Source organism: Myotis lucifugus, unplaced genomic scaffold (assembly GCF_000147115.1).
Source record: "Myotis lucifugus unplaced genomic scaffold, Myoluc2.0 scaffold_169, whole genome shotgun sequence".
NCBI classification, from domain to species: Eukaryota; Metazoa; Chordata; class Mammalia; order Chiroptera; family Vespertilionidae; genus Myotis; species Myotis lucifugus.
The window spans coordinates 460,051-477,327 of NW_005871217.1; positions in this window are offsets into that span (position 1 = coordinate 460,051).

Here is a 17,277-nt window from a genome sequence, read left to right on the forward strand (position 1 = left end):
AAAGATTTTCACTTAGTAAAAAAAAATATCACATGATCTCACTTATATGTGGAATCGAATGAACAAAATAAACTGATGAACAAAATAGAACCAGAGGCATTGATACATGGAATAGACTGACAGCTATCAGAATGGAGAGGGTTTGCGGGGCTGAATGAAAGAAGGTAAAGAGATTAAGCAAACACACACACACACACACACACACACACACACACACACACATATTTGTAACAGACAACAGTGTGGTGATAGCCAGAGTGGAAGGGAGGTGGGGGCTGGGTGAAGGGGGGAAAAAGGGAGAAATGGGGATGGAAATAGACTTGGCTTTGGACGATGGGCACGTGATGCAGTGTGTAGATGTGTGTTTTTAAAAAATATATATTTTATTGATTTTTTACAGAGAGGAAGGGAGAGGGATAGAGAATTAGAAACATCAATGAGAGGAAACATTGATCAGCTGATCAGCTGCCTCCTACACACCCCCTACTGGTGATGTGCCCACAACCAAGGTACATGCCCTTGACCGGAATCGAACCTGGGACCCTTCAGTCCGCAGGCTGATGCTCTATCCACTGAGCCAAACCAGTTAGGGCTAGATGTTTTGTCTAGTTGTACACTTGAAACCTGTATGGTTGTGTGAACCAATGTCACCCCAATAAATTCAATAAAAAATTAACTCAGAATGGATTATAGTCCCAAATGTAAAATGCAAAACTATAAAACTTTTAAAAGATACCAAAGGAGAAAATCTAGGTGACCTTGTGTTTGGCAATGACTCTTTTAGTGTATATATTTAAAATATGCTTTTTAAAATTAATATTAGAGACAGAGGAAGGGATCAATGAAAGAGAGACATCACATTGATTGCTGCCTCCTGCACACCCCCTACTGGGGTCAAGACCACAACCTGGGCATGTGCCCTGACCAGGAACGAAACCAGCGACCTCTTGGTGTATGGGATGACATTCAATCCACTGAGCCACACCGGCTGACTGGCAATGACTTTTTATTTTTATTTATTTATTTTTTTAAATATAGTTTATTGATTTTTTACAGAGAGGAAGGGAGAGGGATAGAGAGTTAGAAACATCGATGAGAGAGAAACATCGATCAGCTGCCTCCTGCACACCTGCCACTGGGGATGTGCCCGCAACCAAGGTACATGCCCTTGACCGGAATCGAACATGGGACCCTTCAGTCCGCAGGCCGATGCTCTATCCACTGAGCCAAACCGGTTTCGGCGGCAATGACTTTTTAGATGCAACACCAAAGGCACAATCCATGAAAGAAAGAATTGATAAACTGGATTTCATTAAAATCAAAAAAGTCTGGTCTGTGAAAGACACTGTCAGGAGAATGAAAAGACCAGCCATAAACTGGGAGAAAATATTTGCAAAAGACATATCTGAAAAGGACTGATATCCAAAATATACTAAGAATACTTAAAACTTAATAGTAGAAAAAACCCCAATTAAAAATGAGCCAAAAATCTTAGGCACCTCACCAAAGAAGATAAACAGATGGCAAATAAGCATATGAAAGGATGCTCCACATCCTGTGTCCTGGTGAAATGCAAATGAAAACAAGATACCTTACACAGCTATTAGAACAGCCACAATCTAGAACACTGACACTGCTCCCTAAGACATGTGACAAAGGTAGTCTCATTCATTGCTGGTGGGAATGCAAAATGGTGCAACCACTTAGGAAGACTGGCAGCTTCTTAGAAGATGACACATACTCAACATACCATCCAGCAATTGTGCTCCTTGGTATTTACCCAAAGAAATTTGAAAACTATGCCCACACAAAAATCTGCTCATGGATATTTGTAGCAGCTTTATTCATAATTGTGCAAACTTGGAAGCAACCAAGATGTCCTTCAGTGGCGAATGGATAAATAAACTGTAGTACATCCAATCTAATATCAATCAGTGCTAAATAGAAATGAGCCATCAAGCCATGAAAATACATGGAGGAACTTGAAATGCTAGTACTACTAGTAAGTAAAAGGCGCTGACCTGGAAAGGTTATATACTGTATTGTTCCAACTCTATGACATTCTCAAAAAGGCAAAACGATGGAGACAGTAAAAAGATCAGTGGTTTCTAGGGGCTAGGGCACAGCAAACTTAAAAGCAAACTTAAGTTTATAGGCAGAGCACAGAGGATTTTTAGGGCAGTGAAACTATTCTGTGTAATACTGTAGTAGATGCATGTCTTATACATTTCTCCAAATCTATAGAATTGACTACTCATAGAGTGAACTCTAATGTAGATTATGGACTTGAGTGATCATAATGTCTCAATGTAGGTTCATCAATTGTAACAAATGTACCACTCTGGTACAGGATGTTGAAGATGGAGGAGGCTATGCATGTGGAGGCAGGAAGCATAAGGGAAATCGCTGTACCTTCTGCTCAATTTTGTTATGAACCTAAAACTGCCTTAACAAAAAAGTCTATTTTAAAAACAGACAAAGAGGGATCCTGAGAAACACTACAGTACAGAAGACTGGGATCTCAAGCCAGCCAAAGGAACACTTCACTTTTTCATTTTTATTTATTTTTATTGTTTTTTATTACTTTGTTATCTCTTTTTTTTCTCTTTTTTCTTTGTTTTCCTGTTTTTGTTTGTTGCTTTATTTTCTATTTCTTTTCACATTATTTTTTCATCACTCTATTTTATTTTATTTTTATTTGCTATTTTTATACCATTTTTGAAATCAAATTTTTTGTAAATTTATTACTATTATTATTTCTCCTCTTTCCTCTTATCCACCCATCCCCTTTCTACTTCCTCTATACTGAACTGAGATCCTCCCCATATTCATCCAACTTTAAACCTTATCTTCTATATATAAGCTCAGCATCTACAGATTCTGCCCCCACCCTCTTTGGGGGTTTGGTGTTTGTATTTTTTTATTTTTAAAATTATTATTATTATTATTATTTGTTTGTTTTGTTTGTTTATGTATTGGTTCTGTGGTGTTTTCCATATATATATATATATATATATATATATATATATATATAGTCTCCTTTTCTTCTTTTCTCTCCTATCTTTTTCACTCTCTTCTATATCATTTATGCTCTCATTTCTCGCCCCTAATTTTCTTTTCTCAGGTGGTCACTTATAGTAGGGTTATTATTGTCGTGAGTACATTTGTGCTTTGGTCCCTTTGTGTTGTGTCTTGTCGAGGTGAATTTTATCCTGTCTGGCCAGGTGCTAGAGAGTGAGCCTCATAACCAGACACCTGGAGAGGAAACTCCATCCACAAACGGGTCAATAACACTCCAGACCCAACTACAGAGGCAGGAAGAAGGCGGCAGTGAGGGAGAGAGTGAGGGGCCAAAAGAGGAGTGTGTGGTCATGTGGGATGTGTGTGTGTGTATGTGAGTGAGGCACAGATAGATCCCGCAGGGCCTTCGGGGTCAGGCTAAATGGGCTCGCCTAACTAGGCAGCCTCTGCTACCATGTAAGCAGTTCCAGGAGGCTGGCTCATCCTCAGAAGCCTAGTGTTTTTAAGGGGAGAGCTGCTGTAACTGGGGAGCCAGGCCTCACCCCAACCCTGGGTGCCCTCAGATAACACCTGGGACTCTACAGACACCCCTGCCAGGGACCTGCTACCTCGGCTGGGGTCCCACGGTCAACGAGTCTCCAGCCACCCTGGGCGCAGGCTCCTGTGAGTTCTGAAGCATGCTCCCCACTGACTGGCCCAACGCCTTAGCCCGGGGCACTGCAACCACACAAGCAGCAGACACATGAGCATCCCACTCCTGTCCAAGGAGCAGCAGCCCCATGAGCAGCCTGCCCCAGGCCTAAGAGCAGAAGCCTCACGTGGCCTGCCCCTGTCCAAGGAGCAGGAGTAGCAACCACGTGAGCAGCCTGCCCCGTCTGAGGAGCAGCAGCCGCACGAGCAGCCTGCCCACGATTGAGGAGCAGCAGCCCCACGCAGCCTGCCTCCATCCGAGGAGCAGCAGCTGCGCAGCCCACACCCTACACCTGTCTGAGGAGCAGTAGGTGTGTGAGAAACCTGCCCCCATCCAAGGAGCAGCAGCTGCAGGAGCAGCCTGCCCCCATACGAGGAGCAGCAGCGGTGTGAGCAGCCCATACCCATACAAGAAACAGCATCGCCGCGAGCAGCCCGCTCCCATTCAAGGAGCAGTAGCCGCCCGAGCAGCCTCCCCTAGTCCGAGGAGCAGCAGCCACACGAGCAGACCGCCCACGTCCGAGGAGCAGCAGCCCTGCGCAGTCCACACTGGTCCGAGGAGCAGCAGACACACGCAGCCTGCACCTGTCCGACGAGCAGCAGCTGGGTGAGTGGTCTGGCCCCATCCGAGGAGCAGCAGACACACGTGCAGCTCACGCCTGCCCAAAGAGAAGCAGCCACACAAGCAGCCCGTCCCCCATCCGAGGAGCAGCAGCCACGTGAGCAGACAGCCCCTGTACGAGGTGCAGCAGCCACACGTGCAGCTCACTCCGGCCCAAGGAGCAGCAGCCGCCCAAGCAGCTCGCCTCTGTCCGAGGAGTAGCAGCCACACAGACAGACCGACCACATCTGAGGAGCGGCAGCCCTGCACAGCCCACACTGGTCCAAGGAGCAGCAGTCACACGCAGTCTGCACCTGTCCAACGAGCAGCAGCTGGGTGAGCATCCTGCCCCCATCTGAGGAGCAACAGCCACATGTGCAGCTCACCCCCACCCGAGGAGCAGCAGCCATGCAAGCAGCCCGTCCCCCATCTGAGGAGCAGCAGCTGCGCGAGCAGCCTGCACCCGTACGAGGAGCAGTAGCCCTGTAAGCAACCTGCCCCGTCCAAAGAGCGGCAGCCTCACGAGCAGCCCGCCCCATCTGAGGGACAGAAGCAGCGTGCAGCCAGCCCTGATCCAAGGAGCAGCAGCCACGTGATCAGCCCACCCCTGTGCAAGGAGCAGCAGCCACGTGATCAGCCCACCCCTGTGCAAGGAGCAGCAGCCGCGCTCAGCCCATCCCCACCTGAAGAGCAGCTGCCTCGTGATCAGCCCACCCCTGTCCAAGGAACAGCAGCTGTGCAAGCAGCCTCACCTACCAGCCAGAGGAGACACCACTGCTGCGAACAGCACCCGCCAGAGGAGCTGCTGCCAACTGAGGAGCAGCCACTACTGCGACCACTTGAGCAACTGCAGCCCGAGGAACCACTGCCACCCAAGGAGCAGCCCCTGCACGACTTGACATCTAGATCAGTGGGTGAGACCAAAAATGGGTAGACAAAGAAACCCCCAAAGGAAAGAAAAGGAGGTATCGCCAGAAAAGCGGCTAAGTGAAACAGAGGCATGCAATATACCAGAAAAAGAATTCAGAACAAGGGTCCTAGAGTGCATAAACCGGTTGGAGGAAAAAATCAACAAATGTAAGAATCAAGAAGAAGTGGATGAAAAAAATCAATAACTTATGTAAGAATCAAGAAGAAATAGTGATATAGCTGCAATAAAAAATACCATGGAAAGTTTCAACAGTAGACTAGGAGAAGCAGAGGACTGAATTAGCGAATTAGAAGACAGGGAAGCAAAACACACCCAAACAGAACTGCAATTGGAGAAAAAAATTAAAAGACAGGAGGAGAGCCTAAGGGAGCTATGGGACAACATGAAACGAAGCAACATATGAATAATAGGGGTGCCAGAACAACAGGAAGAGGAACAATGATTAGAAAACCTATTTGAAGAAATAATGTCAGAAAACTTCCCTGTGGTGGGGAAGAAAAAAGTCACACAAGCACAGAGAGTCCCAGGCAAGATGAACCCAAAAAGACCCACACCAAGACACATCATAATTACCATGGCAAATGTTCAGGACAAAGAGAGAATCTTAAAGGCTGCAAGAGAGAGACAGAAAGTTACATAAAAGGGATCTCCCATTATATTATCAAACGATTTCTCAACAGAAACACATCAGGCCAGAAAAGAATGGATGGAAATTTACAAAGTGATGCAAAGCAAGGGACTGAATCCAAGAACACTCTATCCAGCAAGGATATCATTCAAAATTGAAGGGGAAATAAGAAGCTTCACAGACAAAAAAAGGCTAAGGGAGTTTATCACCACCAAGCCAGCAATTCAAGAAATGCTAAAGGGCCTGGTGTAAAAAGAAGAAAGAAAAAGCTAAGAAAGAAAACAGGCACAAAAATAAAAATGGCTACAAACAAGTACCTTTCAATAATAACTTTAAACGTAAATGGATTAAATGCTCTAATCAAAAGACATCGAGTGGCTGAATGGATAAAAAAAACATGACCCATACATTTTCTGTCTACAAGAGACCCATCTCAGAAGGGACTCACACAGACTGAAAGTGAAGGGATGGAAAAATATCTTTCAGGCAAATGGAAATGAAAACAAAGCTGGGGTAGCAATACTTATATCGGACAAAATAGACCTCAAAGTGAAGGCCATAACAAGAGATAAAGAAGGCCACTTCATAATACTAAAGGGATCGATACAACACGAGGATATAACCCTGATAAACATATATGCACCCAATGTAGGAGCACCCAAATACATAAAAAAACTCCTGGAAGATATCAAGGGAGAGATCGACAACAATACAATCATAGTAGGGGACTTTAATACACCACTGACATCACTGGATAAATCCTCTAGACAAAAAATCAGCAAAGAAACAGCAATCCTAAATAACTCACTAGATCAGATGGACTTAATTGACATCTTCAGAACATTTCACCCCAAAGCCGCAGAATATACGTTCTTCTCAAGTGCACATGGTACATTTTCAAAAATAGACCACATATTGGGTCACAAGCAAAGTCTCCCCAAATTCAAGAAGATTGAAATCATACCAAGCATCTTTTCAGACCACAATGGCATAATATTAGAAATAAACTACAATAAAAACAATCCAAAACACTGGGAAGCTGAATAGCATGTTATTAAATATTGATTGGGTTACCAATGAGATCAAAGAAATTAAAAACATCCTGGAAACTAATGACAATGAAAACACAACAATCCAAAACCTATCGGACACAATGAAAGCAGTCCTGAGAGGGAAGTTTATAGCTCTACAGCCCTATCTCAAAAAACAAGAAAAAATGGTAGTAAATCATCTAACTCTACATCTCAAAGAATTAGAAAGAGAGCAACAAGAAAAGCCCAGAGTGAGCAGAAGGAAGGAGATAATAAAGATCAGAGCAGAAATAAATGACATAGAGACCAAAAAAACAATACATAAGATTAATGAAACCAAGAGCTGGTTCTTTGAAAGGATAAACAAGATTGATGAACCTCTAGCCAGGCTCACCAAGAAGCAAAGAGAGAGGACCCAAATAAACAAAATCAGAAATGATAGAAGCAAAATAACAACAGACTCCACAGAAATACAAATGATTGTTAAAAAAATACTATGAACAACTCTACTCCAACAAAATAGACAACCTGGAGGAAATGGACATATTCCTAGAAAAATACAGCCTTCCAAAACTCAATCAGGAAGAATCTAAAAATCTTAATAGGCCAATAACTATGGAAGAAATTGAAGCAGTCATCAAAAAGCTTCCAGCAAACAAAAGCCCAGGGCCAGACGGCTTCACAGGGGAGTTTTACCAAACATTCAAGGGAGAACTAAAACCTATCCTCCTCAGACTATTCCAAAAAATTCAAGAGGAAGGAACACTTCCAAGCTCATTCTATGAAGCCAGCATCACCCTAATACCAAAACCAGGTAAAGACAACACAATGAAAGAGAATTACAGGCCAATATCCCTCATGAACATAGATGGCAAAATCCTCAACAAAATCCTAGCAAATCGGATCCAGCAGTACATCAGAAGGATCATACACCATGACCAAGTAGGATTTATCCCAGGGATGCAAGGATGGTACAATATCCGCAAATCAATAAACGTGATACATCACATAAACAAATTGAGAGAAAAAAACCACATAACCATATCAATTGATGCAGAAAAAGCATTTGATAAAATCCAACACCCATTTCTGATAAAAACTCTCAGCAAGGTGGGAATAGAAGGATCATACCTCAACATAATAAAAGCCATATATGACAAACCCACAGCCAACATCATACTCAATGGGCAAAAACTAAAACCATTTCCCTTAAGAACAGGAACAAGACAGGGATGCCTACTCTCACCACTCCTGTTCGACATAGTACTGGAAGTACTAGCCATTGCAATTAGACAAGAAAAAGAAATAAAAGGCATCCAAATTGGAAAAGAAGTAAAACTGTCCTTATTTGCAGATGACATGATATTGTACATAAAAAACCCTAAAGACTCCATCAAAAAACTATTAGACTTGATAAATGAATTCGGCAATGTAGCAGGATACAAAATTAATGCCAAGAAATCTATGGCATTTCTATACACCAATAGTGAACTTACAGAAAGAGAGACTAAAAAAGCAATCCCATTTACCATCACACCAAAAAAATTAAGATACCTAGGAATAAACTTAACTAAAGAGGTAAAAGACCTCTACTCAGAAAACTATAGGATGTTGAAAAAAGAGATAGAGGAAGACATAAACAGATGGAAGAACATACCATGTTCATGGATTGGTAGAATCAACATCATTAAAATGTCCATACTACCCAAAGCAATCTATAGATTCAATGCAATCCCCATTAAATTACCAACAGCATATTTCACAGATCTAGAACGAACTCTCCAAAAATTCATCTGGAATAAAAAAAGACCCCGAATAGCTGCAGCGATCCTGAGAAAGAAGAACAAAGTAGGTGGGATCTCAATACCAGATATCAAGCTGTATTACAAAGCCACTGTTCTCAAAACTTCCTGGTACTGGCACAAGAACAGATATATAGATCAATGGAATAGAATAGAGAACCCAGAAATCGACCTGAACCAATATGATTAATTAATATTTGACAAAGGAGGCAAGAACATACAATGGAGTCAAGACAGCTCTTCAATAAATGGTGTTGGGAAAATTGGACAGATACATGCAAAAAAATGAAACTAGACCACCAACTTACACCACACACAAAAATAAACTCAAAATGGAAAAAGGACTTAAATGTAAGACGGGAAACCATAAAAATACTAGAGGAATCCAAAGGCAACAAAATCTCAGACATATGCCGAAGCAATTTCTTCACTGATACAGCTCCTAGGGCATTGGAAACTAAAGAGAAAATAAACAAATGGGACTACATAAAAATAAAAAGCTTCTGCACAGCAACAGAAACCAGCAACAAAACAACAAGAAAGCCCACTGCATGGGAGAACATATTCACCAATGTTATCACCAATAAGGGTTTAATCTCCAACATTTATAGGGAACTCATACAACTTAACAAAAGGAAGATAAACAATCCAATCAAAAAATGGGCAAAGGACCTAAATAGACACTTTTCAAAGAGGACATTCAGAAAGCCGAGACATATGAAAACATGCTCAAAGTCACTAATCATCTGAGAGATGCAAATCAAAACCACAATGAGGTACCATCTCACACCTGTCAGAATGACTATCATCAACAAATCAACAAATGACAAGTCCTGGAGAGGATGCGGAGAAAAGGGAACACTCGTGCACTGCTGGTGGGAATGCAGACTGGTGCAGCCACTGTGGAAGACAGTATGGAGTTTCCTCAAAAAGTTAAAAATGGAACTCCCATTTGACCCAGTGATCCCACTTCTAGGAATATATCCCAAGAAACCAGAAACACCAATCAGAAAAGATATATGCATCCCTATGTTCATAGCAGCACAATTTACCATAGCGAAGATCTGGAAACAGCCTCAGTGCCCATCAGCAGATGAATGGATTAGAAAACTGTGGTACATCTACACGATGGAATGCTATGCTGCTGTAAAAAAGAAGGAACTCTTACCATTTGCAACAGCATGGATGGAACTGGAGAGCATTATGCTAAGTGAAATAAGCCAGTCAATGAAAGATCTCACTCATTTATGGATAATAAAGACCATTATAAACTGATGAACAAAAATAGATACAGAGGCAGAGCAGCATCGAACAGACTGTCAAACTACAGTGGGAAGGCTAGGGAGGGTTGGGGGGCGGGAGAGAGGGGGTAAGAGATCAACCAAAGGACTTGTATGCATGCATATAAGCAAAACCAATGGACACAAGACACTGGGGGGTAGGAGAGGCCGGGGAAACGTCAAGGGGGGGACACAAGGAAACATATGTAATACTCTTTGTAATACTTTAAGCAATAAAAAAAGAGTCAATTGTATATTAAAAAATAAAAACAGACAAAGATATTACAAGAAAACTACAGATCAACTATCCCTCATAAACATAGATATACTAGTGAACCTGGTGCACAGATTCATGCACATTGAAAGGAAATTAATTAAAAGGTGGCTGGCAGGGTGGGACTGGGCGAGATGGGCCTGACACGCCCTGGAGCCAACCTCCCATGGTCCCTCCCTGGTGTCTGCAGAGTGAGGGGGGCGGGGTGTCCCTCCAGCATGTGGTTTTCCTCGGCCTGGCCTGCAGGGATGGGGCTGAAACCAGATCTCTGACATCCCCTGAGGGGTCCCGGAGTGTGAGAGGGCACTCTGCAAAGTTGCTGTGGTACAAGGTGTGGAATGCAGATGCATGTGTGCAGTAAACCAAATTTGGGGCCGACAGTGCCCCAGCAACAACATAAGCCATGGCTGAAGGTGGAATCACACGGCCCCGCAAGGAATCAGCTCCCTCCTCTCTGATTTCAGGGTGCATCACCAGATAACCAGAGAACCACTGCTGCCAATTCACGGCAGCTCGGCAGCTCCTGCGTTGTTTGCCCCCTGGTGGTCAGTGTGTGTCATAGCGATCAGTCAGGCAGTGGGACACTTAGCATATTAGCCTTTTATATATATATATATATATATATATATAGATGAGTTTTTAACAAAATTTGAGCAAATCAAATCCAATACAATATATAAAAAGGATAATACATTATGACCAAATGGGGTTTAATCCCAGGAATACGTGGTTGGTTTAACATTTGAAAACCAATCATTGTAATTCACCATCTTATCAAACTAAGAAAGAAAAACCATATGATCATCTAAATTGATGCCTGTTGGGAGCCATTATAAATCACATATACATCTCCAGCTTACAACAAGAGGTTTCTGGCTCCTCCAAGCCAACTCCCGATTTGGCCTGGAGTTAAAAGTTAACCTTGCGATTTAGCCTGGAGTTAAAAGATAACATACCCTCACCCTAAGCACAAAGCAAGCTACATCTCCACTGATAAGCTGCGACATTCCAAAGTCTGTTACATCCTTAACGACTTCCTTTGCCCACCCCCTTCCTCTAGAAACAATATAAATACCACCCGCTGTAAAAAATAAAACTGAGGCTTGATCAGAACTTTGTCTTGCCTCCATTTCTTCGCGTCTCCTATCCTCTCATTCCTTTGCAGGATTTGGTACGGTGTACCCACGAAGCGTGCCCTGCAGGTCGGGGCAGATGCCAGTAAAGCATTTGAAAAAAATCCAACATCCATTTCTGATTAAAGAAAAGGAAACAAAATATAATCTCTTAGAAAATTAAAAAATTGGGGGCTTCCTCAACCTGATAAAGGGAACCTACATAAAACTATAGCCGAAACCGGTTTGGCTCAGTGGATAGAGCGTCGGCCTGAGGACTGAAAGGTCCCAGGTTCGATTCCGGTCAAGGGCATGTACCTTGGTTGCAGGCACATCCCCAGTAGGAGATGTGCAGGAGGCAGCTGATCGATGTTTCTCTCTCATCGATGTTTCTAACTCTCTATCCCTCTCCCTTCCTCTCTGTAAAAAAATCAATAAAATATATATTTTTAAAAAAACTATAGTTTATTTCATTCTTAAAGGTAAAATCGTGTTTTCACCCTAAGATCAAGAAAAAGTCAAGGATATTTACTCCCACCATTTCTGTTTAACATTTTACTGGAGGTTCAGCCAGGGCAATAGAGCAAGAAAAAGAAATAAAAAGCAGACCAACTGGAAAGGAAGAAGTAAAACTGTCTTTACTTGCACAAAATATGCTTGACTATGTAGAAAATCTTATGGAATCTATGAAAGTCTAAAATATCCTGAGGTTAGCTAGGTTGCAGGATTTATGTTTAATAAAAAAAAATCAATTGTATTTCTTTAAAAAATTTTTTTTCAATTGCAGTTTACATTCAATATTATTCTGTATTAGTTTCAGATGCAAAGTGGTTAGACAATCATGTACTTTACAGAATGGCATCCCTGATATTTCAATTACCCACCTAGCATCATACATAGTTATTACAATATTATTGACTATATACTAGGGGCCCAGTGCATGAATTCATGCACCTTGAAAGGAACTGTGGGCTGCAAGGCTGCGGTAGGCACAGGGGCAGGTCTCGACCGATCCTCCGAGCCCCTGCCTGGCCCCTCCCACCATGGCCCCTGGTCCTCTGTCTGCTGGCAGCCCTGCTCTGCTGCCGCTGCTCCCACACACTGACAGTGCTGGCCCCACTAACACCTACTGACAGCGCGGAGCGACTGGGTCCATCGCCAGCAGTGGGTGTGAGCGGGGGCCAGCACCGTCAGTGGGTATGAGTGGTGACTGCTGCACCAATCACCCCTCAGAAGCAGGGGGAGGTGGAGAAGCCCTCAGGGGCGATCAGGGCTGGCAGCCACCGCTCGCACCCGCTGATGGCGCCGAGCAATCGGGACCGGCACCGGGCACTGGCAGTGGGTGTGAGCAACCACTCTGGCACCGGCTGCGGGTGTGAGCGAGGCCAGCCCTGGCAGTGGGTGCAAGTGGCGGCTTCAATACCAGCAGCAGGTGAGAGCGCAGGGCAGGACCGTGGCACATAGGAGCAAAGAATTTTCAGTAACCACCAGAGGCTCGCCCTGATGACAGCGACCAGCGCCTGCCTTGGTCTGGTGCCCTTGCTCACCTGCTCCACCATCCTGATGTGGCAGATGCCCACCGTGTTCTGCGTACGTCCCCTGGTAGCCAGCACACGTTATAGTGACTGGTTCTTTGGTTGTTCCGCCGTTTGGTCTATTTGCATATTAGCCTTTTATTTTATAGGATTATTGAGTATATTCCCTATGCTGTAATTTACATCTCTGTGACTATTCTGTAACTATCAATTTGTACTTCTTTTTTAAAAAAATATTTTTTAATATATTTTATTGATTTTTTACAGAGAGGAAGGGAGAAGGATAGAGAGTTTGAAACATCGATGAGAGAGAAACATCTATCAGCTGCCTCTTGCGCATCCCCTACTGGGGATGTGCCCGCAACCAAGGTACATGCCCTTGACCGGAATCGAACCTGGGACCCTTGAGTCCGAAGGCTGAAGCTCTATCCACTGAGCCAAACCGGTCAGGGCTAAAAAAAATATTTTCATTGATTTCAGAGAGGAAGGGAGAAGGAGAGATAGAAACATCAATGATGAGAGAGAATCATTGATTGGCTGCCTCCTGCACGCCCCATACTGGGGATCGAGCCTGCAACCTGGGTATGTGCCCTTAGCCAGAATTGAACCTGGGACCCTTCAGTCCACAGGCCGATGCTCTATCCACTGAGGCAAACCAGCTAGGGAGCTCATTGTGGTTTTAATTTGCATTTCTCTGACGATTTCCTATGTCTATTGGTCATCTGTATGTCTTCTTTGGAGAAGTGTCTATTCAGGTCTTCTGCCCACTTTTTAATTGGGTTGTTTCCTTGTGTTGAGTTGTTTATGTTCTTCATAAATTTTGGATATTAACTCCATATCAGATGTCTTATTGGCGAATATTTTCTTCCATTCAGTAGGTTGTCTTTTCATTTTATCGATGGTTTTTCTTGCTGTGCAAAACTTTTTAGTTTTATATAGTCCCATTTGTTTATTTTTTCTTTTGTTTCCCTTCCTGAGAAGATATGTCAGAAAAAAAATATTGCTACAAGAACTTGCTGAGATTTTACTGCCTATGTTTTCTTGTTTATGATTTCAGGTCAGGTCTTACATTTAAGTTTTTAATCCATTGAGTTTATTCTTGTACTTGGTATAAGAAGTTGGCCTAGTTTCATTTTTTGCATGTATCTGCCAATTTTCCCAACATAATTTATCAAATAGACTGTCTTTACCCCATTGTATGTGCTTGCTTCCTTTGTGAAATATTAATTGACCATACAAACATGGGTTTATTTCTGGGCCCTCTATTCTGTTCCATTGATCTATGTGTCTGTTTTATGCCAGTGCCATGCTGCTTTGATTACTATAGCCTTGTAGTAGAGTTTGTTATCAGGTAGTATGATACCTCCAGCTTTATTCTTCTTTTTCAAGAAAAAAAATATATATAGTCAATTCATAGTCAGAAGTTGAAACTAAAAACATACCATAAAAAGATGAACTACCTAGGGCAGTGGTTCTCAACCTTGGGTGCACATTAGAATCACCTGGGAATCTTTTTAAAATCCTGATTTCTGGGCCTCATCCTCCGGAAATTCTGTTTCTTTGTTACTCTTGTTGTGGCCCCAACCCATAACAAAGAAACAGAATTTCCAGAGGATGAGGCCCAGAAATCAGGATTTTAAAGATTCCCAGGTGATTCTAATGTGCAGCCAAGGTTGAGAACCACTGACCTAGGGAAAATATTTAGCAAAAGACTTTGCTGTGTATACCCTGACAGTTACCTTTTTTGTATTGCAAGCACCTGACTTAAGCTTTGATTGCTGAGGCATCCATTTCGAAGAGGCATTCATTTCAAAGGCAGCTGTCTCCAATGAACACAGTGCCAGCCTCCGGACCAAAGAGCCAGGTGCCTCATCATTTTAAGTTCCCACTCTTACGTTTTAAATTCACCAATAGTGAGCCTGCAAAACCCTAGACCTCCACCTTCAACCCCATAAAAGTAAAACCCCAGAACTGTGCTCTCGCTCTTGCTCTCTCATCTCTGTGTGGCCCCAGATGTGCTATGTCATTTCCAGTTCTTGTAAGTAATAAACTTGTATCTTTTTAAAGTTTTTTCATGGTTATTGCTGAAGGGCATCTTGTAATCATAATAAGGACCATAAGGGCTGGTCCAGCCACATTGGTTATTGATAGGCTGAGACCAGAACACGAGAGACCTTTTTTATTGATTTTTTTAGGGAGAGGAAGGGTTGCTGGACAGACCTGGCCTGGGCATCAGGTCGTGATCTGCCATTGGCTGGAGGCTGGGGAAGCCCCGCCCTCTACTCTCCCAGCCCAAGGAGCAATTTGGCTCACAGAGGGGGATGGATCTCCTGGGACATGGGCCTTTCAGTACTAAAACTGAGGAGGTCCCGGGCAAACCAGGACAAGTTGGGTGTCATGGAGGACTGGATGGGATGCCTCTAGTTCCTACAGATTGCGTCTAGGAGGGGAAAGGGACAAAGCATGCCCTCTAAAACTAGGCTATTTTTATTTGCAGAAATACATGCTTACGGTGAAAAACAGACAATAAAACCCTAATCACCACCACCATCACCATCACCATTAGCCTCATCAAAATAAAAACCTTAAGCTTCAAGGATTCGACTCTGGCTCACCTCAGGCCTCCAGGTCCCTATCCCTTTAACAGTGACTTGTATGGCCCGCACATATATAAGCCTATTAGGCACTATTTTTGAAGTTCTGGCAGGTAAACATGTCCTACCTGGAAGACAGCAGCAGCCACCTCCTCAGGCTCTCAGGCCTCCACGCTGGCCCCTCCCACCTACTCTCTATGAGCAGCTGTAGATGTTTCAGATCACGGCTCTGCGTGGTAAGCTTTGGTGGTTTCCCACCTTAGAGTTAAAGTCCTGGGATCTGGCCCCTGTTCCTCTGACCTCAATTTCTATGGTACTTCTCGTCACTCCCTGGAGCTCCATTGCTCTTCCTTCTAGGTGTCATGTGTTTGGGACCCTTTACACTGGCTGTTCCCTCTGCCTGGAACTCTCTTCTTTGAGATCCCCCAGTGGCTTATACCCTCACTTCTTCCAAGCATGTCTTCAACGTCAACTGTCACCTCCTCAGAGAGGCCTTTCTAGACCACCCTAGCTAAAATAGGCTCCCTCCTCAGCTCTCTATCCCTTTACTTCGCTTTATTTTTTTTTTTCAGAAAAGAAAATATGTCATTTACTCTCTGGTGTATTTATTCTCTGCTTTCCCCATTATGTCAGCTTCATGATGGGGATTGAGCTCGCAATCTGGCATGTGCCCTGACTGGAATTGAACTGTGACCTTTTGGTTCCTAGGTCAATGCTCAACCACTGAGCAACACCAGCTGGGCTGTCATCGCTTTTTAAATTCTGTTCATGGTGTTGCCAACATTTTAGTAGTCAAATATATCAGTTTTTCCATTATGCTGTCTTTTGTAGTTTAAAAAATATCTTTGACTTCAGAGAGGTAGGGAGAGGGGGAGAGAAACATCGATGAGATAGAATCATCAATCAACTGCCTCCTGCAGGTCCCACACTGGGAATGAGCCCACAACCCGGGCATGTGCCCTGACCAGGAATTAAACTGTGACCTTCTGGTTCATGGGTCAACCACTGAGCCACGCCATTGTGTCTTTGTGTACCCATTTCCTCCTGCACTTTCCTACCATCTGCCTCCTTCCCTTCAGTGAATTTCTTGAAAGCAGAGACTTCTCAGTGTTTTCAGTACATGGTAAGTGCTCAATAAAATTCTTTATGATGGGTAATAATTGTTTCCCCAGCCAAGACAGATATGCATCCTAAGTATAGAGCCATAAATCAGTTTATCTCGTTTATATGTATCTGTGGCCTAGCATAATTATTAACAGCATCATTTATTATTCTTAAATTTGTCAAACTTTGGATGATAAATTTTATGGTCACCCTAATTATGAGACGGGGACTAATTTAATAAGGAGATAACCTGTGGTAATCAATGCACAGATCAGTGGAAGAAATTATTAGGGGACAAAAAGACTCATTTAATCTTATCATGTAAGCAGTTATTAGCCTTCATGTTGAATTAGGCCTGTCTGTCATTGACTCCCTGCTACCTACCTTCAAATGCATTGTGAAATTTAACAAGTTGTTTATGAAACTTATTATGAACTATTTCAGACGTATAAAAGTTAAAGTATTATACAGTATAGCATTAAAAGGAACAGTCATATACCCAGTACAGCTTAATAAAACATCACCAATGTAGTTGAAGTCCTCTTCCCAGCTGAGTCCCCATATGGCCCCCCAAGCTCATCATGAACGTCATGCACTAGTTATACTCATGCATGGGTTTTTATACTCTTCATACATATGGATGTGGTTTTCATGTTCTTGGTACATAAATATGT